General features: G+C 42.7%; 1 protein-coding gene across 1 annotated transcript in view; it reads left to right on the forward strand.

Moving 5' to 3' along the window:
• The window catches only part of RBFOX1 (RNA binding fox-1 homolog 1), a 1,143,703-nt gene that overhangs the window by 108,943 nt on the left and 1,010,621 nt on the right, over window positions 1-24,139 (forward strand). The window lies entirely within an intron of this gene.

Here is a 24,139-nt window from a genome sequence, read left to right on the forward strand (position 1 = left end):
GCAAGCTGTTGGCAGCAGAGTTCCTTGGCTTGAGGGCAGCCTGTGCCCTCGTGGATGCCATGTGCATAACAAGTAGGGAAAAGCACTTCAGCACCAGATCTGAGATTATTTGAGCAGTTGTGCAAAAAATTCCAAGTGCATGTTTTGTGCAAAGGTGAAGTGTTGCACATAATCCTAATCTTGAAGGAATTAATTTAATGGCATTTTGTTTAGTCAAGAATTCACTTCTTTGATCTCCAGAACACTTACTTTCTGATACTCTCTCTTTAGGTTTATTTTCTCTTTATTGGCTTTATATGTTGCCTTATCTAAGAGGGGAAAAAATATAATTGACCTTTTTACATCTGTAATATCTCTGATGGCTGGCATGCAAGGACCTTTGCTAACAGGTTGCTGAAGGCAGTTTAGTGATGCTGAAAGAAGACAAAGTAAAAATGGAACTCTGAAACTGTTCTGGGTTTTAACACCGGTGTGAACACCTGTCCTTCCATGAATTATGAAGTAGGAGAAACCATACCTGATGTTCATGTGGTTTCTAGCAATCAGAAATAGAGAAAAAAATACCACACAAGAAGTCCAAGTTCCACTTTTGCTCAAAGTCTCATGTAGTGAATGGTCCCCATGTGTACCAAAATCTAGTTAGAAAAGAGATGTTTGGTTTAACACCAAGTTTTGCTGATCTTCAGAAGATTTTATGTCTTCAACTGGGTTTCACCATCTAGCAGCTAAGGGCATTTATTCAGTGGATTGTGTTGTGGCAAAAATTTAAGTCAACAAATATGTTGATGCTTTATCCTTCTAAAAAGCCTGAATAATTGACCACCTAACGCAGAGTTATGAAAAATAATGAATAAAAATGTTTAAGCGGGCTGTGTTGAATCCTCAGAAATATTTTCTGTGCTCATATTAGATAAGGTTGAATCTTTGCCAAAGAGTTGAAAAAGTGAAGAAAATTGGCTTCCCAGTAGTGTCTTGCCTTGTATAACTTTTTTTAAGTCTCATCTGAGAACACTGGATTTCAAAGATACTCAGTAGACAGCTCTGGCAAGGTGATAATTGTGCTCTCCACTGCTGTGATAACTCTGAGTTTAAACCTGGTCTTACTCAGCGGAGTAAGGACGGTGTAAAATGGCACTAGACCCGATCTCGGAATGGACTGCACAGCTGAGAATGCAGCAGTGTGTTACTCCTCAGAGAGCCAGGAAAGGCTGCTGTTCACAATTGCACAAAGTGCCCTAATACAGGAGGCAGCAGGAGTCTGCAGCTTGTTGGAGGAGCAGAAATTCCCCCAAAGAAAAATTGCAAATCACAGGAGGGGGAAAAAAAAAAAAGTAAAAAAGGATTAGAATCAATCTATTTAGAAATTGGATTTTGGGATTTGTGCTGGTTCAGATGTTGTTACATAGCGCTGACAAAGCTGAGATGAAAATCACGGTGGGACCACTGATAAGACCCTGGAACTGTAAATCAGGCACTAGTTACTGAAAAGGTAAGCCAGGGTCTGAGGTGTAATGCCTTCGAATGACTTAGTTGTAGGTTAAAATTACCATGAGAGCAGATGCTGCGTTCTTGTTTAGAGTGTTTTGTCTCATCCTGCTAGTGTTTCCAGTGTCCTCGTCCTTGTGCACCTTGCTTTGTGCCAGAGGCAGCCTTTATTAGATGGACAGCTTTCTGAAGAAGTGCAGCATTACTCTGGAATGTGAAAAATTCCATTAATTAATAAAACAAGTGAAAAATATTTTGGTTACACAAAGCTCTTTGGGAGCAAATTAGCAAACTGACGCCTTATGGTGTCCACATTTTAGTGGTGTGGCCATATGGAAAAATTAGACACTGAATTGAGCCAGTCAGTGTTCCAATCTCATACAGAGGAATTAAAACTTTGATCAGTCTGTAGCCAGCACTGCTGCCTTGTTGATGCACACAGACTCAGGAAGTCTGTGCCTGTGTCTGGAAGCTATGTGGATGAGTTAATTCATTTATAGAGCTAACAAATGGCCCTAAATGAATTTTTGGGCCCCAGCTGAGGCAGAAAGTTTATCTGCAAAGAAGGTTTATTAGATCTTGCAGTGACAGTGGAAGTCCCCTGGTGTGTGTCTAGCCCAGCTTGTTATGTGCTGAAGGTTTATTTTATGCTTTGGTGCTGTACCTGGTCCTTGTGCAGATTTGTGATGATTACTGTAGATGGCAGCAAAAGCTAAATAAAATACAACTATTTTAAAAATTAATTAAACCCCTCCCTCCTGCTGTCCTAAGTACACGTTTTGTCTTGGTGCCTGCCAGCTGTTCTTGAGGATGGAAGCAATTATAGGCAGCAGAAGCCAAATTAAATTACATATTGAATTAAGGTTTCACTCATAGGCAGCTGGGGGGGCTTGTGGCTGTGTTGGTTCTCAGTGTGTATCGTCTCAGATACCAAAAGCCAATTTTAAAGCTGTCCTGATGATCTCTGAATTCCCCCTTTTTTTCCTTGTGTGTGCCATGGTGTCAGGAAGGAGCAGCAGCAATTCTGACAAATAATAATGCCTCGGAGAGTACTTTTATTTTTCCTCCTGTACTAAATCTGCTGTTTGCTTTCTTTCATTGCAATTAAATTAGTTTCCTCGTTTATTTTTAATGTCCTTCCTTGCTCCTTCTGTGTGTTGGCTGTTCCTGGTTGACACTTCCTTTCTGTCCTGAGTACATAAGGAAAAATGGTTTCTTGTGCCATCATGCTAATTAGATGTTTAATAAGACTCAGGACTTTCTCTTGCAATACCTCGGAATGCAGGAGAAGCACAGGGACTGCCTCAGGACAGCCTGCTGGAATTAGTTGCAGGATTTGGAATAGTGAATGGGTCTTCAATGGGAAATGACTCCCAGTGTTTATTACACAAAGCAAAAGATGACTTCTAAGTCTTGAAAGGGCATAAAACCCAAATGATTATGGGTAAACTTGAGAGCAGGATTTAGGGGCAAGCAATAAATAATAAATGTAGCACAAGGTCCATATGTGATTAGCAAAACTGCTTGAAAAGAACGAGCTGTGAGAGCCAGGGTCTGCAGTCTTTGTTTTTACTCTGAAAACCATAAAACTCAATTTTCTGCATGGCAGACATTTAAAATTAGGCAAAATGTAGTACATCAAAATGACCCCATGCTTTTGAAATATTTCTGAAATCCCTTTAAAATGAAAAAGAAGGATGGGAAAGTATGGAACTGCTGTCTGACAATTGTGTTCAATATATGATGAAGGTGGGCACAAAGCTCTAGGTATTAAAGCTTATGAATGTATTAATGCACTGCTTTGGGGGAATTAAACTTTAATATTGATGATAAACCTTCCATAATAAAATGTGTGGAGAGTGAGAGTAAATCTCTCTTGCAAAGTCCCCAAACTATTTAAATAACTGTGTGAAAGCTGCAGCATCTCCTGAGATGTATTATAAATGAACTTCTGCATATGAATGTACATTGTGCTCAAGTGGTTTTCCAGCAGAGTTTCTTTCTGCCCTGGAAAAGAGACTGTCCCAAATGATTGTATTTCTTTAAAGTGATTGATCTCTAGCATCAATTCCACAATATTCCTCTCCAGATACAGATCATTCCCTACCTAGAGTGCATCCCCGTGGGAGATTCCCTGTTGACTACTTTGAAATGGTGTGAAATTTCTGCAGTGGATTTTTCTGCCAGCCTGATGTTGTTATCTTTAGATAACATTATGGAAGAGAGATTGTAATGCTTTAAAATATGAAATGTTAAGGAGATAGAGGAAATTGTGACTTAGAATGATCTGGGGTATAACAGCAGAGTATTGAACAAGTGTGTGTGGAAAAAAAAATCCCAAACTTGTGCTTCCCATCAAGCTGGAGGAGGAAAATGTCATTTTAGAGAGCCACTGTGGAAAGTGAAGGTGTTCTGTAAGTTGAACTGCATGGAGATGACATCCAGTCTATTTATTATTTTCCTACCAGAGCACAGGAATGCAAATGTAAAATTTGCTTTTAGAAGAGCTTGTGTGATGAACTCAGCCGTACCAACCTTAGGAGCAGTTAATGACTCAAGCAGCTACACTGATCTGCTGATCTTGGGATGTTGCACTGTCAGTTTAGATCTACATCTGAAAAGTAGAAGAGAACTGTTATCGCAGAACTGCAGATTTCAGAGGGTGTCAGCAAAACCTTGAGGAAAACAAATCTGCTCTTTGTTCTTTGCTCCGTTTACACGGTGGGAAGTTGTAGGGGAGAGTCCACTGTGCTTCCAGCTGTGGAAAATTCATGAAGAAGGTAAGTTAAAGCAGGAGGCAATTCTAGAAGCCAAACCCAGGTACATATCAGACCCGACCAAAGAGTTTTTTGCAGATGGTTGTCAATAGCAATAACACAGCACTGAAATGTTCAACTGCTACCCGGAAGCTTTTAGCTCAAAAGCTTTACTTACAAGAGTGGCTTTGTTTACTTTGGTGTGTTGGGTTATTGCAGGTATTTTATATTTTCAGTTCCAGTAAGTGTGGTATCCTGGTACCTGTAACAAGCTGAGCTGTGCAGTCACCAAAGGATTTCCTAGTGCTGTGCTGCATTAACCTGGAAAAACTTCTCCCTGTGATTAGTGCACCTTTTTGGGAAATGTCCTAATGACCTTCCAAGTCAACAGAATGGCCATAGGAGCATGGCAGCCTAGTCATTTATACTTTTGCAAAGAGAAAGGCATTTCTTAATTGTGATATTGGAAGAAATATTTTAAAAATTTCTACTTAACAGGAAATCCTTATGTCTGATCAATTCTGGGCATTTTGAAGTAGTCATTGCTGCTTCTAAAGTTAATCAAAACTTACTACTGTGTAAGAAAAATCAATGGAAAACAGATTGAGATCATATAAGGATAATTCTGCTGCAGGGCCTCTCTTGCTTCACCCATCAATAAGAAGGACACCGAGTGCTAAAAGTTTCATGTGTCCTCCTGATGTCTTTATCACTTGAGTGCCAAATCCTCCAGTTTACCAAACTTCATGGATATGGTTTCAGTTATAGGGTGGGGGTTTGTGATGATTGGGGCGCAAAATTTTGCCTAGAGGATCTTTCAGAAATGTCAAGATGCTTTCAATGCAGATGCAGTACAGTGAGTTACAATTAGATCTGGTTGGAAAATACACTTGGATTGAGAGTTCATTCTGGGCAAAAAGTGCAGGGAAGCTTCCTAAAGGAGTTTCAGTGTTCCATTTGAACAAACCCTGAATCTTGAGTTTTGCTCTCTATTGCACATTTATGTTCTGCCTTTATATAATTGTAGTCTCTATTGCTATATAAAGAATATGCAATTATAGAAAAAATAATAATGTAAATATTAACTATGTATATTACATAATAATTACAACTACAAATGTACATATGCTGTGAAATATTCTTCACATACACATATATTTTTATAGTCAATTTCTTTTGGCTATTAAGCACCTTACAAAATAGAATGGTGGTATTTCCACAGGCTGCAGAGTGATTTATGGTTAATGGCAGAACTAGAAATGTGCATTGCTTTGACTTTGTGGCATGTCTGCACAGCCATTGTCATTGCAGGCAAATAATTGGCAATGCCATCTGTTCCAAATGCAGGCTGAACCTCTGCATTGTGACTTTGGGCAGCTAGACAGTTATTGACTTGGGACAATGATTGAATGCAGGATTTGCCTAATACACTAATTACTGTCCATTAGATGATTATTTTTTGTGTTATCGACCTTTTCCTGCACTTCTCCCTATACTTGTAGGTGCACTACACTGGAATTTAAACAAACATTTGATGGCAGGCTGTGAAATTCATCATCAGCTCTCAGTGCTTGTCTTCCTGAGGGCTCTTCAGTGGCTTCCTGTGAGTGTGGTTGACATGGATCACATGCCAACAAAAAATATGCTACTGCCATGGGAAAATTAAATTTCTCTCTTTTCTTTAGGATATGTTTTATTCAATTATTCTGGGAGCAAGGTAAAGCTGAAGTTTGCTTTTAATCTGAGGGACTTGTCATTTCTTCTGACTTGGTTTATTTGTGCTGAGGATAGGCAGCAATAGCTTCTGTTTGGGTTATCTGTGTGCTCTCACTGGTCAGCTGAAACCAGGCTGCCCAAATGTCTGTAAAAAAGAATTGATGTTCTAATTAGTTGTAGCTCTGAAAGAATTTTGTGTCCTGCTGCTAGGCTATGACAAAAAAAAGGAAGTATAGCTTTTGCCTATTTAGAAAAGTACTGCTCATGTTAGCAAAGGAATTTTGGGACAGTGGAAACAAATTTAGTTAATATGCCCATTTAAAAATGGTTACTCTTGAACTTGCCTTAATTACGCCTTTTTAATTATTTTAGGAAATGTATTAAATGGTCTTTTAACTCTGCAAGCAGTCAACAATTGAAATAGGTAAATACACAGATATTTGCATGAATTTTCCTGTGCATATCAATATGCCACAAGAGCCTACTCAGTGGAGTGGAACAGCATCTTTGTGGTCATTAGGAACCACTAATGTGTGATTGAATAATGATCATTCTAAAGACCTATTTACCTGATAGTTCCATCAGGACCATAAAATCTATCAGAAGCTAAATAACAAAGATTTTAAAGTGTCCTAAATATTTCTAGAAGACCTAATTGTTCCTAAGGAGCTCCATTTACAGTCAGCCTGGAAAGCTGCAGATGTCATTTAAGAAGCAGAGTATGAGTAGGAATAAATAATCTATTTATGATGTGTGGTATGCAGCAGCGTGGCACCCTGCAGTACTGGAGTAGAAAAAAAAATCAGGTAGAATGAAGCTTTCCTTAATGAGAAGGGGGAAAAGGCAGGTATGACTCTTTGAACATGATTTAGGTGTTGGTTCCTTTACATCCCCTTGGCGTAGTTGTGCGTCGCAGTTCAGGATCAGTAAAGCCCTGCCCTGGCAGGGGGAAGGTGAGCACGTTCAGTTGATGCAGCCCCTGTCAAACTAAGGAGTGAAATATCCTGAGATTCTTCATCCAGGAAGGCAGGGAGGCTTGTATTCACCCAAAATTTCTATGAACTTTCTAGTGATTTCTCATTTATTGTTAGTTTAGAGTACTAGCAGATGAGTTTGGCTATTACTAGTAGTGTTTTTGTGACCGTGGCCGTTGCCCCTGAGGTCCTGTGTGTGGCACAGGCTGTTGGCCACTCTGCCCTGAGGCCATGGGCAGACAGAGCCTGGGTGCAGTGCAGGTGGTTCTGCAGGAGCACGGGGCTGAGCTGCAGGGCTCCAGCCCCAGCCTGTCTCCTGTCCCACAGCACACGTACAGCTGTCAGCTTCTGTGCCTTCCAAACCAGTTTAATGACCTTCCCAGCTCCCAGTGGCCCCATCCTGCCCAGCTGGGGCTGGAAGAGAGGCATCTGTCCCTAGTACCCCTTTCCAGTTCATCTGCAATGGCATTTTCAGTTTGGCTTCTCTTCCACCACATAGCATGAACTTCTGTGAGAGAGAATCCGTGTTAAATATAAGGGTCTCTGTGACCTGAGGACCCTGATCCATTCAGTAAAGCCAGGTCCATCCAGGTAAGTGCCAAGGAATGTGAGTGCTGCCTTTTAAGAACATTTTCTTGTGCTTAGGAGATTTTCCTCTTTACTTCACCTACAGATCTTTATCTCTTACCACATAAATCATTAAACGGATCTTAAATCTCATGTCTATATTGCCTGAAACTGTGTATTAATTTACACTGTTCTTCCTTTTGTAAGACGGGAGAAGCGTTTTATTTTATTTTTCAAATAAACGATCCGTGAGTACCGCGTGAGAGCTGAACTCTGCTGTGACACTGGCAGCACTCCTGGCGTGACTGTGCAGCTGGTGTGCCCTAGCAGATGCTTGTTTTACCAGATTTAGTCTCTCTATTTTTTCCCCCAGCTCATTATTCTACCTGCTGCCTGTTTCCCTTTGTGCTGCCGTGATCCAAGGCAAGGAGCCTTGCCAAGCACGGTGGAGCTCAGGTTCCTGTGTCCCAGGCTCCTGGGCATCGCTACTCGACCAGGGGAGCTCAGCCAGCCTGCAGGTGACTTTGCTGCTGCTCAGGCTTCCTGGCACAGCTTCACTTCAGCACCTGCTGAAGACACCTGAGTAGGAGCAATGCCTGGTTTTCACTTCCAAGCAGAGAAACCTTTTCCTTGATTTATAAAGATAATGATTAAATAGGTAAAAGCATTCATCGTGCAACAAAAGAATTTTGATTGTTATGTCATGGATAACTTCAAGGATATTTTGTTTTTCTCAAACTGTGCTACTAATGAACATAAAATTAAAATGTGTTTGGCAAGAACACCTGTAAGAAGGCGCTGATTCTACCACAGAACAAAATCTCATTTTGCTGGGCTGGAAAAGAGTTCATTAGGAAGCAAATCCATGATTTGAAGTGTATTTCATTTTATTTCTATGATTTCTTTTCCTTGTTCTAAATCTCCAGTGACTTTGCTTATTCCTTCAGCCTTGCAGAGGTGACCAGGCTTTAGAAGGTGTAAATGTCATGTAACAGCCAGCCCAGTGTTAAACATCTGCTGCTCTTCCACAGATAAAACTTTAGGAATAGTGGTGTTGGTAGGTACAGATCAGGTGTGTGTGGAGTCCAAAGAGCACAGTAAAAACTGCAGCTGCTATGAACAGAACAAGCTAAGGCAAGTACAGACTTCTCTGGATCTCATTATACAGGAATAGTCTCCTCATTAGCTCATTTGACTCAAGTATTTCTCCTGCTGGGTTGCTATTTCTGGGTTCAAAGTGAAAAAAAAAAAAAAGGACAAATAATGTGTTTGCTCTTTGCTGCCATTAGTTGTTAATTATGTTTAGAGAGATATTTCTACAAATAAACCCCGTCTGCAGTGGTGTGAGTGTATTTCCATCTGCATCAGCAGCAGCAGTGCTTATTTGCTAAGAGTGGAACAGAGTTCCTAGAGTGGAGTGGGAATGAGGAACTTGACATTGGGAACACGCAAGAAGTGTTTTCCTCTGTCCTTCACTCAGAGAATCCCTGTGGCTCAGAGATCCAGGGTACAGGACACATCCAGGGTCTCCAGGCACAGGGCTGGGAGTAACAAACTACACTGGGAGTTGATAATCTGAAAGACTGACCAGATTCTAAATTTTGCAGCTGCCTCTGGTTTTATGGGCCAGCTGAAAACTCTGCATCTGAAGGGAGCTGCAATTGGGAGTTTGGTGCTGGAGCCAAAAGCTGCCATCTGTGGTTGTGCTTTCCAGGCTTGAATTAAATAACCAGCTCCTGAAAGCTGAATAAAGCTCATCTTTGGGAGTTTTGAAATGACCAATCGCACTCAGGAACAATTCTCCAGTCCTGAGAGCTGGCTTGCCTAGGTGTGCATGTGGTTAGAAATAAATTGGTATGGAAATCCTTTAAGGCTTGATCCACCAATGCTAAAATATCCCAGAAGCAAAGAGATCTGTAAATACGTGTGAATATCTGTCTATGAATATTAATGATTCAGGTGCCACTTTCCAAAATTGTTGGAAAATTCAAGATCTTGCACATTCAGCCTCACCTTCAGTTCTTGTCATGCGTTTTCTGCCCAAACTTATGTAAAATAGTGACTTTTATTCATTGTATTATTGTATGTGAGTTAAGACTGAAAAAATAGGGATTGCTGAGATTAAGGAAGATGAAAACCTCTGAAGCTGTACTGGCAGTCTTTAGATGCAGGAAAAGTTGCTGCAGAGACTCGGGTAATGATGATAATGCAGATCCACGGGGAAAAGAGCAAATGGTAATGGGCTTAAATTGTAGCAAAAGAGATGGAGATTTGGCATTAAGAAAAGCTTTCTAAAAGAAATGGAATAAATGACTTGGAAAGTGGAGTTTTTGTAACTGAAGGCCTTTAAGACCAGGTTAGATGGATGGCCCTAAGGAATGACTTGAGTTGTGTATCCTGCTTTTTGAAGTTAATTAACTGTCTTATTCTTCTGGCTCCTGTTTTATTTTCTTTGATCCTGTTTCTTTGTCTTGTTGTAGTGTTGTAGTATTCAGAAAAAGTTCTTAGTCAAATGTACTATCAAAGGAAAACACTTTATCCAAAACATTGTTTTAAATGGCAGTAAAGCCCCCAGATATTTTCCCGGTTACTTATTCTCATTAAATAATGAAAGTCAAGTCAACTCAGAAAAGTCTTGCTCTGGAAATTCAAGGTTGGTTTGCTTTTAAATTAAAAAAAGAAAAGCTCTAATTGTAAACTGGGTGCAGGGAACTCCTGTTGCCCATTGCACTGCTGTTGACCTCCTTAGCATCTGTAATGCAGAGCCAGCTTTTGAAACCAACTATGAAGAAAAAGTTATCGTGGCTTTTGTTGAGGGCTGGCTGTGGAACACCAGGACACTCCATAATTATCCTGGAGCACCTCTTGGATCAGGAGCTTGCCCTGGGCTGGGCAATGAGACAGATCTGTGGTTTAAAGTGAGCACACTCCTGTCACATCAGCACTCACTGCTGCTGAAATTCCAGCTCCTCTGGCAGCAGCTCCTGGTGTTCCTGGTTCACTCACTGCCCTCACAGAGCCCCACACTGCTCTGGGGTTCTTCACCTGCCCTGCAGCACCTCATCCCCAGGTGGGAGCCATGAGAACATGAGGCTCTGCCTGGGACTGCAGGAGGCAAAGCAAAAGCAAAGCACTGGGGTTGTGGTGCTTGAAAACCAAGTTGATTTCCTTACGGAGATAGGGGAAGGGCCTTCATAGGGAATATGGTTATTTGTGTTAGTTAAACATTGCAATTCCATCCTGTTTAGCTCTCACAGACACACTGTGCTGAGTCACTCCTGATGGCTTTGTGCAGAACATGCTCTGCCTGTGCCTAAAGAGGGTTATTAAAGACTGCTGAGTACAGAGAGCTTTAACAAAGACATCTCAGAGTAAACACTGACATTTGTTACTGCCTCAGTTTAGCACTGCTGAAGGTCCCTGGGAACTTGGGAAATTGAGCTGTCAGATCTATGAAGATGAAATGAAACTTTGTTCTGTGGCTTCAGTCCCTTAGGAAAGTTTTTCAGGTCATTTAGTGTTAGTACTGTGAGGAGAGATTATTATTATTTTCCTAAAAATTATTCCCTTTTGTTGATAAATGTAGAGTGACAGCTTGGCATTGCTCTTAGCCCATTTCTGTTTGGTTAAGGCAGTGCCTGGAAGACTGACAAGGCATTTTGCAGGCAGCTTGCTTGGTCTGTGGGCAGGACAGGAGTGAGTGCTGGGTGTCAGATGGAACCACTGCACCAATTGACTTGCAAGTTGTTGTTAAGGACATTCACAGGATGGCTGAGTAAGAAAGCACAAAATGTTCTGGGAGGAACATTCACTTTTTACTATATCCAGGCTTAAGCATAGCTGCTGTTTAAAAAAGAGAGATTCAGGGGGAATGATGGGATGACACTGAAGCCTAGGTTTTGACTCTTTGAAACTCTTAGACTGGACCTTGCCTGAGATTTTTGTCAGTCTAATTTGCATGGAGGGAAACCTCAGTGTTTCTAGAAGTTGTCTTAATGCTTTGGATTACTGCTTTAATGGGTTTTTGTAAATTGTGTATATTGTATTGCCAAGCAATTTCAGAGATATAAATGTGGGCTGTTTGAAACAACAAATTTTCACCCTGAAAATATTAGCTGCGAATCAGAAAAAGCCCAAAAGGCTTCTCAATTTTCATAGTGATTGTCAGTTCCATGACTAAGGGCATGGAAAGGGCTCTAGGGACATCAAAATAAAGCTAGAAGAGCCCTGATCCATGTTTGGCTCTCCGTGTTGCATGTTGTATGAACCTGGGGAAGAGGAAGCTGCCAGCACTGCTCTGGGCAGTATTTTGGTGTTAGTCCTGTTCTGCTGGGGACCCAGTTCTGCAGGTTTCAGCTGTCCCTCATTCCCTCTCCTCTCCCAGCCATGCAGGCAGAGTGGGGAGGATCCTGATCTCTCAGCCTTCCCTCCAGAGAGAGCAGAGCTGGGAAGATGGAGCTGCTCTTTGCACAGGTGATTGAAGGCTAAAAATGTAACGTAGGCTAAGCCTTAAATTCATGTTTGCACCTTCAGGCAGCTGCACTGTGAACACTGGCTCTTGGAGTTGCAGTGCTTATCAGTACTTTTCTGAATATAAAGGGGTATTATGGCTTCTGGTATCAAGCCCCACAATCTGCATGCAGGATTCTTTTCTTTTAAGACGATAATCTCTTTTCCATTGCTTCCTCAGTGCCTGAGGAGTGAAAGAGTGAAGGCCAAAATATGAAATGTGCCAAAATCCACTGTTCCTCTGGACATGCAGCAAGAAAAAGTCACCCTTTATTATAGAAATGTTATTTACAAGCTGACTGTTGCTAATATATGCTTCATTGCATATAAAGAAAATAGTTTTGCTTGGGACATTAATTTTTGGTGCTGTGTTCATTTTACTGAATACCATTTCCTAACAGGCACAAGCCAGTACTCCTACCAAACACTGAGCTCTAATACTGTTGTGGTTATTTTTTAATTAGGGGCCATTTGATTTATAATCAAGCGACTCTAATTTAAGAATCAGTAAGCCTCAGATAACAGAGCACTTGCCGGGTCGAGCAACTTGCCGTGTAAATTCAGCTGCAGTACATAACCAGGGAGCTGGTTCTGTGCTGGAAACACATCAAAACACCAGGAGCCAGCACTAGCTGCTGGAATGTACCTGCTGTGGCTGGGAGGGCATTTGGACGAGCAACAGGAGATATAAAACATAGTTAGTTCATCTAGATCAGCAACTGCTTGAATTCCAGCTATTCCCTGTGGATATGCAGAAGCAGAGAGGTTTGCAGTGACTGGAAGTTGCAGTGCTGTCCTGCCCAATGCTGAATTTCAATCCTAGGCAGAACAGGGCCCACGGCACAGCCCACGTTTATTTGAAACAAATACTCAGCCTGTTCTCCTGATGCTGTCAGAGCAGAACCTGCAGCTCGACTTGTGACTGTCAGAAGCTGTGCATGAGCTCTGGGGTGAGAATGCTCAGCTCTCTGTGCAGACTGGCTGCTGTAAGCTGGGGGCTGAGGTTTCTTTCCCTCTGTTTCCATGTTGAACATGTTGGCAGTAATGCACTGGCTGTATTCAGTTTGGTTTGTGAAAGCCAAGCAAATGTTCAAGTGAGCATCTCTGTATCATTTCATTTGCAAATCCACCTCTGGTGAAATCTGTGCTTCCTACCACTCTCAAAAAGTGCAGTCCTGTCATTTCAGAGGAATGTGTGATGATGGACACCAACTTGGAAAGCTTTTGTCTTGTAGCAGTGATCTCTGAAATATCCAAAGGTTAAGCCTACTCTTAAGTCAGGACTAGTTTGTATCTGGACCCTGGGGTGTCTGCTGGGCACAATGACCCAGGGAATACTGGAGCTGCCTGTGCTGCAGGATTTAAGAGCTGGAAGTCTCAGGACAATCCTGTGTCACTTGTCAGGGGACACAAGATAGAAGCTGTTATGCAAACTGCTCAGACAGAAACCACACCAGGTTACAGCTGGGTATCACTGCAGAGCCCATCACCAGGGGAAACTGAAGATTCTCACCTTGCACTTTTCAATAATGACTTGGAAATTGGCTAAGTCACTTCTGTAGACCGGGGGGGAACTGTTTAAAATGCTTCTTCTGTCCTGTAAGCATCTTCATATATTTTTTAATCCTACTCATAGCCTATTTTTAGGGAAATTCTGTCTGTTTTGAAGGTATGAGAGATATCTTTCCTTGAATTTGATGTCCATTTCAGAAGTGAAGTCTCACCTGTCATGTGCAATTTTATGTTGGCAAACAGCCATCCAGAGCTCTAACTGCACATCTTCATGCCTTCAAACTAAAACAGCCACAAATCATTTTGACTCCCAGCCCTGTTTAGGGAGCAACCAGAGATGAAAGATTCATCATGAATAAATGAAAGCTTTTAGTGATGTAAAGCTGCAAGTTTTAGCTTGTGCAAAAGTTTGATTTCAGTGCTTTATTTAGGACATGATTCAGTGCTATGACATAAAGGGGTGAAGGTGTCTGTGTTTGGGGGCATGTTAATATTAACAGGGGTTGGTTATGAACTGTTTTGGGCTGCCATGCAGAGCAGTGGGGTCTCTTTGGTCCAGCCTGCTGCCAGGTTTCCCCCTCCTTCTGGGGGCTGCTGCTTGTTTTTTGGTGGGACCCCAGGGAAAGACCTGTGCTGTAATTTCCTTGGTCTGCGGGGTTGTTTGGGTGCATTTGCATTTCCATCAGGAGGGCACATCTACCCTCTGTCCTTCGCTCAGAGGTTTTTGTGTATTCTGAACTTCTCTCTACTGGAACAAATCATTACAGAGAGCTCTTTTTGCTGAAGCCCAAGGAATGTGGGTTACTTTCAGAAAGCCTAAATCCAGGCTTTCTTCCCTCATTTTAAATGGGCACGTCCAGTTTGTAAAGAACAGCCTAAATTCCTTAAGCAGTAACTTATTTATTCTGTTGTTGTCTGCTGTGTGCTAAGGGTGCCCTCAGTCACAGCTGAGCTAGAGATGGGGCTAGACTGCGTCTAATATTCCAGAAGGATTCTCTGTCTGCCCAAAAGGAAGCCAAAGCTCCATCCTGTATGCACATGCCATTCATTTCTCACATGGATACAGGTGGGGGCTCTGCCTGTGCTTTGGTTTGAGGAATTACTTCTGTACATTGTCATAAATACTGGACACATCTGATAGAAAATGCCACTGGCAGTTAGAAATGTCTCCATCTGTGCCATAGCACTGCTGCTGCCAAAGGGCTGGTACCTGGGATGGGAGCACACTTGAGTAAGAGAGGATCCATTTGGTTGTGAACTGTTTCACTTTCAAAAATCTTGACTAATGCTCGAGTGAAGTAGAGGTTAATTTTTGTAAGCTAGGCTTTTGTCTGTTTAGGCCACCCTATGGCCATTTGAACTTGATCCAGGGAAGGATTCTCCATTTTCCTGGAGTTTTGATGTGGGCCCATGGAGGTTTTGTTGACCTGAATTCGTTATTCTGTGGAAGTTGTAATTTGATGATGTTGACACATTTCAGTATGTTAAATGTCAATTAAACAGCTTAGAAAAGGTGGATTCTTTTAAGCAAGTCACTAGCAAAAATACCCTTTTCCATTGTGTTGCCTTTGCATGACCTGGTTTTTGGTAGCAGGAGGGGGCACAGAGGCGGCTCCTGTGAGAAGCTGCTGGAAGCTCCCACTTGTCCAGCAGAGCCAATCCCTGATGGCTCTGAAGATGGAGATGCTGCTGGCCAAGGCTGGGCCAGTTAGAGATGATGGTAATGCCTGTGATAAGAGATTTGGGAAGAAATCAAAACAAGGGTAATGGTGCAGTTCTAATTCCAGCCAGAGAAGAGGAAGAGGCGGGAATGTGTGAGGGAAACAACTTGGAGACATCAAGGTTAGAGGGAAGGAGGGGCAGGAGGTGCTCCAGGCGCTGGAGCTGAGATTCCTCTGCAGGTTGTGGTGAGACCATGGTGAAGCAGCTGTGACCCCCAGCCCGTGGGGATCCACAGGGCATGCAGAGATCCCCCCCAGCCCATGGGGATCCACAGGGGATGCAGAGATCCAGCTCGTGGGGGATCCACAGGGGATGCAGAGATCCCCCCCAGCCCATGGGGATCCACAGGGGATGCAGAGATCCAGCTCGTGGGGATCCACGGGGGATGCAGAGATCCAGCTCGTGGGGGATCCACAGGGCATGCAGAGATTCCCCCCAGCCCGTGGGGATCCACAGGGCATGCAGAGATCCAGCTCGTGGGGATCCACGGGGGATGCAGAGATCCAGCTTGTGGGGATCCACAGGGCATGCAGAGATCCAGCTCGTGGGGATCCACGGGGGATGCAGAGATTCCCCCCAGCCCGTGGGGATCCACGGGGGATGCAGAGATTCCCCCCAGCTCGTGGGGATCCACGGGGGATGCAGAGATCCGTGCACAGCCCATGGAGGAGATGCCCACACCAGAGCAGGTGATGCCTGGAGGTGATGCCACAGAGGCTGTGATCCAGTGGGACACAGTGGAGAGCGGGACCCTTGCTCCCAGGCTGGAGCAGCCTGTCCATAGAGGACTGCACCCCATGGAAGAGTGACCCACGCTGCAGCAGGTTTGGCAGGATTGCTGCTCGTGAGGGTGCAGCCATCCTGGAGAGGTTCACTGGGGACTGTCTGCTGTGGGAGGGACCCCACAGCATAGCAGGGGCAGGACTCTTCTCCCTGAGCAGCAGAAGAAAACCTTGGTGAGGAACTGACCAAACCCTCCTGCCCCGTCTCCCTGTGCTGTCAGTGAGAACGAGGGAGGGGCTGGGGGAAGAAAAGGTGTCTTTAAGGGCTCATTCTAGTCTTATTATCCTCCTCTGATTTTGTTAATATAAACTCATTTTGTACCTGTAAGCTGATCGAGATTTACCTTTGGAGTGTTTTCTCCTGCTCTTTATCTCATGAACCCTTCGTTAATTTTTTCTCTCCTCTGCTGCCCAGCTGTGGCAGGGGAGAGTTCAGTGGGTGCTGTCGTGGGTGCCTGGAGTTTACCCAGTGTCAAACCATGGCATCCATGAGAATTCCAACTTGGCATTTACTTGAGATCTTGAAATAGTGACAAGATTCCAAGTGTCTCTGTGGAGCATAGAATTAGATACATATGATGGCTCTGGGTTCCACTTTCTTGAGGAGGAATCTTCAGGGACAAGATATAGGCCCAGCCCAGAGGATTTGGAGGGATGTCGTCCTCATTTGTTTTGAATGCAGTGACAACTTTTTGCTATAAGTTCTAATAGCTTAGAGCACGACAGAGACACTGAAAACTCTGGCAGAACTCATGTGGCTGCTGTTACTGCAGTTTCCATAGCATGCTGTGGAAACGGGCTTACCCTGATGGCAGGGAGGTGCTCATGGGGAAGTGATACAAGCATTTTGCCTTAACTTCTGTTCTTGGTGCATCCGTTCTCTGCGTGTTTCAGCACTTTCTCAGAGCATCTCCCTTCCTTCTCTCTGGGTGTTTTAGTGCTGTTTTTCTTTAGCTGACTAAAGGTACTGTGGTACATTAGCACCAGCTATGTAATTTCATAGCTTGCATCCCTTCATAAACTCGCTGTCCAAAGTATTTTTTCCTTACGAGAGATATAGATTTATTTTTCTTAAGTACACAAATTTTAAATTACCCTCAGGACTCGAGCCATTTATTCTTAAATGGAATCTTATTTATTGTAATCCAGTTCCAACTGATAGAGCATTCCTAATATTATTCTGACAGAAATAAACACGGAGCTGAAGTGCTATCTTGGCAGAGTTATATGAGCTTGTAATAGCTGCATGCAACTGAATTTTCATTTCACTTTTATTTATTGGAAAGCTATCCTAGGATTTTGAATTGATTCCTCACTTTTGTTTGCATTTATATGTATTTTTTCAATAAAAGGAAGAAATGTCCTGTTATTTCAGGCCTCATCAACCTTCCTGAAAAATAACATGAATGCTAGTATATAAGGAAAATTTAAATACTTAACTGTAGTTTTTTTATCCATGCCAAAAGGAATCTGTGCTAAACCAGCAAGTGTTCGGGGCAGAAGGTGCCTTGGAATTGCAGGTGTGCATTGAAATGGCATTCACAGAACAGGTGTTATAATGTTTTAACAAATAGCAGGTGGTGCATATGTTAAATTTTGCTGTGACTAAAGCAAACCTAGGATTACAGTACTCTTGGGGGAGCTCCCCAGGCCCTGGGCAGTGCACAGAATGCTGCCCTGATAGGAGCTGAGGGAAGGTCACTTGTCAAAAATCACAGCACAGGTTGTAACGTAGTAATATTTCAAATACATATCTGCGTCAGCTCTTATCATTTCAGAGTCATGGCAGGAGAGTCCATGGCACGCTGCTGCTAGTAGCAGGAAGGAAAGATGAGGATGCTTTGGGCAGCTAGGTGATGCTGTGTGGCATTCACTGGGGAGCTGAGAAGCAGCCAGCTGTGTTTCCTAAGGGCATTGAAAGCAGAGGGGTTGCAGCCACTGTTTAGCCTGTAAAAACTGCTAATTCTCCACAGCAGTGAAATATTTATTTTCTGAGTCAAGACTCTGTCATGTTAGACTAGCAACAGTCCCTACTGAGGAATTTATATGCATGTAATATAGCCAAGACTGGAGAGAGTATGTTCTGGTCTTTTTTTTCCCTGAAAGACTCCATGTAATGGTTGTTAATTTTACAGTTATAGAAGAGATACCAATTCTAAATAAGTCAACTTCACAGGCATGTAACTCTTCCCAGGAATGTAACAATGCGCTTATATTGATTATTTTCTCAAGTCTCAGCCCTAGAAACTTTATCATAGCTTGTCTAAGCATTTTGGGGCAAGACAATACAAGGTGGGTTGTGTATTGCTGCAGCAGAGTATTAGTGCTTGGATTTCTGCATGGCTCTGTTCTAAGTGGTGCCAGAGAATCACATGAAAATTATCTTCTGTGAGGAGCATCCTGCAGTAGAGATCAGGCAGGTAATAAATTTAAAACATAATCATTGACTGAAAATTCTGCAGCCTAAGCAATATTTCTGTGCCTGGGAGAACAAATAATGTGAGTACATCCCTTGCCTGATCTTTTACCTTTAAATCCACTTAATGAAAATGTTGGCTAGTTGGGGAATTAAGCATTTCCTGATAGGGTGTTTTGGTGATGGGGTGCTGTGGGAGAATGTTCCTGTGAGATTTCCAGCACTTTCTGCTTTGGTCGCTGAAAATCAGGAATCATTGGAAACATTATGCCAGGCTGTTTGGAGTAGAGCTACAGCCCAGCTGGGTTTCTCTGAGCTTCTAGCAAAGACAGAAACTTTTGATTTCTTATCTGAGCTCAGCTGCAATGTCACAGGGCTGTAGCAATCAGCACTCCCTGCGGGCAGGGCTCATTTTCTGAGATCCACGGGGACCTTTGCTGCTGTTCCAGTGCAAGGGCGAACCCTCCCAGCCCTGAGACCTCGGTGATGATTATCATTGCTCGGCAGATTCTGCTCCAGATTGCCTGTTAATTCTCCCAGATAAATGTTCCTGAGTGACTTGTAGGTTACTGAAATCTCCTGCCTCACTAAACCTAAAGTAATTCTGCTCGGGAGATAATGGGCAATGTCAGCATGCTCATCTGCGCCCTTTGTGATTACATTTTGAAAGTATTTATTTAACTCTCCCCTTGTTTTGTCTTTTCCTTCACCTTGATTTCACAGCAGATCCTGCGGTAATTTGCCCACTTCATGGACTGCTGGAAGATTAGGAAATACATAATAATTCAGTTGAGCAGGAGTAGTTAGGAATATTCTGGGTTTCTTCTTGCACTGCTTATACTCCTCATCTTTGGGAGACATCTCTCCCTGTACTTTACAGGGCTTCGTTGTTCGGGATTCTGAAGCTTCTTCTTGGCACGTGGAAAAGATAATTTCTCACTAAAAAAAGCTCCTTGTGTCTTACATTGCACTTTGTGCTGTGCATCTGAAGTTAGTGGTTGTTTCTGTTCCTTTACCTCAAACAAATAAACCCTTTTAAAAAAAAGTTGCTATTTTCTTGTGTTTCTAATCTTTTGAGCCCTTGGACAGCCATGTCAGGCTTCTGTTTGTTTTTCTACTGTGGGATCTCATGCTATTAGACACATTCAATTGCAAAATGAGTATTTGTATGATTTTTAGATGATATAACATTAATATGCTTATCACTCCTAGTAAATCTCATCCTTGTTTCTTGACTCACTGAATCAGTATATTGGCAGCTCCTGACATGCAGCCATTATCCCTGGCTTGTGATAGTGGAATTTCACAGAGAAGTTTGCATTAGATAGGATTCAGGACCAGGGATTTAAAAAAATGAAGTATTTTCTTATATCCAGTAAATGATTTTTTATGTGACTTTATATTTTCAAGTTTATTTCTATGTAACCTTTGGTTCACTTAGTGCTACCTGTTGGAAAAGGGCAGCATTCCTTTTTGCTAGTGTATCACCTTAGAGGAATCATTGTAAATAAATATAAATTTACAAAACATAAATATACGAATATATCAGAGTTGATTAAATTATATTTTGATTATTTGGTGAAATGTTGTCTTCCAAATAAAGCTGAGTACATGCTAAGACTATATATATATATATAAAATGGCTCCACATTTCAGTGCTAACTATGAATTGTGAAATGGAGATAGTGTTGTGTACTCCGTGCTCTGAAGGACAGAGTTGGGCTTGCTTTTCTCTTTGGGTACAGTAGGGAGGTATTTCTGCTGTGTAGAACAAGAAGTGAAAGCCCTCAGTAATTGCAGATTCACCCATGCAATAAATGGTGGGAAGGCCTTGGACACCACCTAGTATTGCCCAGCAGTTTGAGAGAGAATTCTGCTGCTGTGAATTTCTGCCTGGAACATTGTTCTTTGCATACCTGGAGAAAGCTGGTGGGCATGTGTTCCATATCCTGGAGCAGAGCTGTGGTATATCTCTGTTAGGGAAGCCACAGTCTATTCCTGGTTCAAAGGGTTCCTGTGTTAGAGCATTTTCTGTAAATTGATTTCAATTTGCTGTCTGCTCAGCCTTGTGCATCCTTATGTTCTCAGCCCTTTTCAGAAGCCTTCAGGACATTTATTTTCATTAGAGAAGTCTTACAGGAATAGGGAGTCCCCTTTCCAGAATATCTGAATCTTTGCTTCATTCAGGAACTTCTACTGCTTGGGTATTGATTGTCTAGATTGTTTTCTGCTGGGGGACCCAGAAGAAGAAATAAAAACCCGTTAGGGATTTTGTATTTAACAAGGCACCAGCACTGCTGTGAACTGGGCATGGGAAAGGAAAAATAGCTGTGTTCATCTTATGGGAAAGAAGTACCACAGTGGGAAGGAACACAGTGACCAGGGCACCCAGTCCTGGAGCTTTAGAGCTTTTCTGCTACAGCCCAGAAAGGTTAGAGAGTTCAAGGCAAACTTTTCAGCAGAAGAGCATGGAGGTCCAGCCCCTTTAGAGCCATCAAACACAGTCTTATCCTACAATGAGAGCACACTAAGTATACTTAAAAGAAAGATTGGACAGTTTTTGACCAAAAGAGAAATGGATTTCCACTTAAGTTTTCCCTCAATGGAGGCAGGTGAGAATATTTCAAGTAGTTTCCTTTTTCTGAGTTCCAGGATAGGGGAAAAAAGCCCATTATCTTATTTTCAGTCTCTGCCATTCCACCCTTCTTCCCAACAGAAGGAAAGATTTCTTCTTGTTACTACTATTTTTTTTTGTCCTTTTCCCCTTCTCTGAAGCTCGTGCTTGAGGCTGCCCACCTTCATGGATCTAAATGGTCCCAGCACAGAGCTGGGACTCCCTGGATCTCCCCAAACCCTTGCAAGGCACAAACTCCTTACAGAACCAGACCCCTACTGACTCCAGGCTCCCTTGGCTTTATTTTCTGTTGTAAAGCCTCGTGCTTATGTTGAAGAGGTGTGATGAGAAGGGACCTGCTCTGCAGCTTTTTTGCCAGCCCCAGGTGTACCCTGCAAATCAGCTGTACTGTACCATACAGTACCCTGATTTATGTGAGACATCACGTACTGATGCCTTTATAGACAGCAACTTAGTGTTTCAGAGGAGTCTGCATGTTACAAAAAGGGCAGCAGGTGTTATTTAGACTAAATTGACCTTGAAATTGATTTCTTTATTTTATGACTTACTGAGGGGAGATTAATATTTTTTTTTTCCTGCAGCCTGAAACAATTTACATGGTAATAGAAGGCATAGTCAGTCAAATAAATTGCTGGAAGTAGTGGTGTTCCAAGAAAGAAAATATGGATCTTACTTGCATTGATTCTTTCTATCCCCAGGGAATAGCTGAGACTTTTAACACTGGGGAAGGGCTACCAAAATTTATTTTTCCCATTAAAGGCAGAAGAATGGATAACAATGTCTGTTAGCTGACATTCACTCTAAACTTTCAGTTTGAGGGGTGGAGAGAAGGCCGTGCTGCATATAAAATTTAGGGAGTGTTTTATTGCTATTTCTTGATTTCTCTAAGGGCAGATGGATATAATGGGAATCATAAGAAACTTCTGGAAAGCCTGGCACGGACACAGCACACCTGCCCTTGGTAACAGAACAGGCCCTGAAAATAAAATAGCCTATAAATGGTTGTTGCAATTCTGCCTTCCAGTACCAAGTAGAAATCACCTCAAAATACAAATGTTAATGGAAACAAGAGACCTAAAAGAAATTGCCTGGAGGAGGCACTGATAGGAACATGAAGGGTAGCTCTGCAGGAGGGAGAAAGTTTTTGTTTATTGTGCTGCTACAGTGTTGAAGCAGTGTAATTTCCATTTTCCTGTAGTCTCCAAGACAAGTGCGTAGTTAAATGATTTGTCAGTGGCACAATACTTTGCATAACCTGAACATGTACCAGATATTATTGTGACACATTACCTGAAAATGAGTGCGAAAGCAACTCCACAAACCAATTTCTTGTTTGCTGTAAATACAGAAATGGTCTAGAGGAAAGTGTCTTATATGTGAAAATCATCATGATGTGAATTAATCTCCTTTGTCTCTCAGTGCTGAATGCTGCAATTGCAGCTGTGCTGAGGGAATGGTGATTTCAGCCCGTGGAGGACAGAAGGAGGAGTGTTTTTTCACTTCTTCAGGAGGAGAGAAGGGTGTTTGGTTGGTGGATCCAGTCCCAGTGTCTGGCATCACCAGAGAAGGGATCTGGGCTCTTGCTAACAGGTTTAGATGAGTCTGGATTGTTGGTGGAATTCTCTGTCGCCCACGACAACCTAGACCTGAGGAGTTTTGCTATTTTTGCTTTTATTTTCTGGTTCAATGTCCCTGGATTTTCACAGGTGGTAAGCTAGTTATTAATAGGGAGCACACCATGAGCTTCCCAAGGAGGTGTCCCACGCGCAGCATTGCCCTAAAGCTCTTTATTCATTCGTTACTGCTTCACAGAGCTGCGTAATGCTTAGAAATTAGCTGGCATGGGGTGGGGGAGAAAGAAGTAAATCTGCAAAATAGCTGCTTAAAATGTCATATTTATTTGGAAACTTGGGGCATTGCCTTCTGGAAGAGTTGTGTGAAACAAAATGTGTTGTCTCTCTGCCTGCCTGCCTCTCCCAGCGAGTTTCCCAGGAGGAGCAGCCCTGCAAAAAGGTGAATTTGGGTTGCCAGAGTCCTTCCTGAGCACTGCGAAGCTGTGATCCCAGGGAAACTGTGCAGCCTGAGGAGCTCTGGAACAAGAGCAGCCTGCTGGGAAGGGAGGGGAAGGAAATGGGCACGGAATACAAATAGCTGCACATCCATCCTGCTGCACAGGGTGTTTGCAGGGGAGCAGGAGCAGGGAAAGGGCAGCTCCAGGTGATGGGGCAGAAGGGAGGAGGGTGACAGGAGCAAACCTGAAGGCCTGAAAAGGCAGCAAAGGCACAGATGTGCAGTGCACAGCAGTGGGCAAGGGTATGCAAGCACTGTTAAATCACCCAGGGCTGGAATAAAGTTTGCTTGGTGGATTTTTTCAGTGTTGGTCTCAGTTTGCAGCTTCTTAGAGTGGACAGCGGTGACTCCTGTCCTTTGTGGGGAACATGGAATTGGGCTGCAGGGGATTGTCTGGGAGGTGATTTGAATGGTAATTTGGCATCTATTTACACCTTGTAAAGTCTGTTTGTTGGCACTTTCTCTGAAGGAGGTTCTGTTTGCCATGGCTGAATTGAATGGAGAGTGAGGGTTACTCTAATTTATACAATTTAGAGACTAGGGGATACTCAGGGTGAAGGAGTGGAGAATTACTACCAGCTCCCTGAAAAATGATCTGTCTGCTGGGTCATAGCACATCTGCTATAAATAAAGGCTCTGGAAGTTTTATATATGGAGGCGTACTTGATGATGATAATGAAAAGAAGTTCATAGCAGTTACTCTTGGCTGTCTTGGATGGATAGGCCTCAATTTCATCTTATCAGACTTTAGATCCCAAACAGTAGAGGGAACTGTGTAGCTTGGCTTGTCATCTAAACCTGATATTTATTGACAGGCATGGCATGACAAGAGGAGGCCAGCCCTGGGAGGCCTTTTCAGTATACAAATATGAGTATAATAGCTGAATTCATTAGGGAAGAGGCAAAAATTTAACATGCTAACCCTTTCTAACATTACCTTTAAAAATCACAACTGTTTTAATTACTGCCCTGAGTCTTGCACTTGAATTGATTGC

This window comes from Cinclus cinclus, chromosome 16 (genome assembly GCF_963662255.1).
Source record: "Cinclus cinclus chromosome 16, bCinCin1.1, whole genome shotgun sequence".
Classification (NCBI taxonomy): Eukaryota; Metazoa; Chordata; class Aves; order Passeriformes; family Cinclidae; genus Cinclus; species Cinclus cinclus.